This window comes from Amphimedon queenslandica, unplaced genomic scaffold (genome assembly GCF_000090795.2).
Source record: "Amphimedon queenslandica unplaced genomic scaffold, v1.1 AMPQUscaffold_11549, whole genome shotgun sequence".
NCBI lineage: Eukaryota > Metazoa > Porifera > Demospongiae > Haplosclerida > Niphatidae > Amphimedon > Amphimedon queenslandica.
In genome coordinates, this window is record NW_003548209.1 from 4,361 (window position 1) to 6,516 (window position 2,156).

The following is a 2,156-nucleotide window of genomic DNA, read 5'->3' on the forward strand; positions in this document are numbered from 1 at the left end:
TTATAGCGAGTATGAACCCATTTATTATAAGCAGTGGGCCAGTGGCTATACATGTAGGTCCGGTAACTGGATTTGTCTGGCAGAACTATATGTCTGGCAGTCCGTTTATCTCCATAAAATAACCTTGTGTGCATGTGCATTGATGCAAAATTAAACTTAGTTTTTATCATGGGCTTCTAAGTTAATGAGGAACTTCTAAAACCTAGGGGACGCTCTGAAATAAAAAACTCTAAACCAACCTTGGGGACTCATAACATAACTAGGGGGAGTCCTAATGCTGTATACGCCATTATATTTTGTGGGGATTAAATTTCGCGATTTTCACATTTTGAAAAAAATTTGTGAAATTAAATCCACAAAATAGTGTATTGATTATATAGTAGGTGTAGTAATTACATTAAAATCGCGAAATTATTATTTGCAAATACAGAAATGCAGCCAAATCGGGAAATTTTATACACACGAAATATATGGTGTATACAGTATTACTAGGGGCACTCTAAAAAACTGCCACCCTAATCCCTAAACCCTAGAAACAATAACTAACTACATGTAGGAGACTCCTAAAATAACTAGGGGACATAGCTAACTAGGGGACTCCTAAGATAATATAAAAGGTGATTTTAGAAGTTAAAAAACAGCAGGAATTTTTCCGAGATTTTAGCTTGATTCAAACAAGTCCCTGCATCCAGATCCATCCCGGCACCTTCCCCACTGTGCCACCACAATCCTGCGCTTGATCATCGCTGATTGTCATATCTATACTTGATTGAAGCCCCAGTACACTATATAGGGCGAAGACTCTACATGCCCACTGCCGGACATATAGTTCTGCCAGACAAATCCAGTTACCAGACCTATAGCCACTGCATTTATTAAATTTACACAGACTATTTTAGTGTGGGAAACTTAGAGTAGGAGGAATTTTCCTCTTTTCCATCCCCCCTGTATGACACCCCGACTACTCAACTGTCTTTGTTTTTGATCACGTTATACATTAATATCATTGTAATGTATTGTTATTAATTTTATTTGGAGCTAGTGAGATTTTGTATCTGTACAATTGCGCTTGATTGATTATCATATTAATTTTGTTTACTCACACATTTTGCTTATTTGAGGGTGTTGTTTTAGAGTAATTGTCTTGTCTTACTCTCACTCTTTCTTCTCTTTCTCTCTCTCTTTCCTTCTAAGGTACAGTTCAGTTGTTCAGCTCATTAACTTTAAAGTGTTTGTCTTCTCATTAGTGGAAATTGTAAGTTATTGTAATATTGATCAAGAAATATTAGCATAATAATTATAATGTTATGCATTACATTTGTTTTGCACTTGTATGTTAACTGATAATCAATCGCCCATTACTTGACTACTTGTACAATGTATATGCTACTTTATGTTGCTGGCAAGTATGTGCACATACATTTGTTTTTCTGTGATCAGACTGCATGATCACCACTGACTTAAAGGGTAAGTTTAATGTATTTTTGGGATATTTATTTGATTGACTTAATATGTTTGCTAATGATGTGTTCCAACTCCCATTATCTAAAAAAAATTTACTGAGATATGAGCTTTCATTTTTGCGTCCTGCCATGTTACTTCCTGTCGGTGGGGGTGGCTAAAGTTGAAGTCACTAGAGGTGTAGATCCAGATAAATTCATTTCTTTATAGGGGGGAAACAAGTCTTTATTCTCATACCTAGTAAATTGTAATGTAATAGCACTAATTTAAAGATTGCCATCATTAGCTTTCATTGCATTTGTTTTACATTAAGTATTAAAGTGGATATACAATGTACATGTACATGCATACTTGCACACACCTGTACATGTACATATAGGAGACAGTTTCTCGTTTTTGGTCTAGGCTTAAGTCTCCCATTTTAAATTAGATTTGTCTCCAAAACTTATTTCTAGGTCTAAAATTGTACTGCATGAGCCAGTATTTATACATGTACATGACATGTATATTTTATTAATGTATTTGTCTTTCATACATGTATTTAGGCTATGTCCAATGATGATTTCTGTACCATACTCACTTGTCTAATGAGAGCCTGCTGGTCAACAGGATCTGGTAAACTGTATCTTGCTACAAGTACAAGAGAGTGGAACGATCAGTTGAGGTCTGGTCTGTGTTCCTCCACTACCAGCACA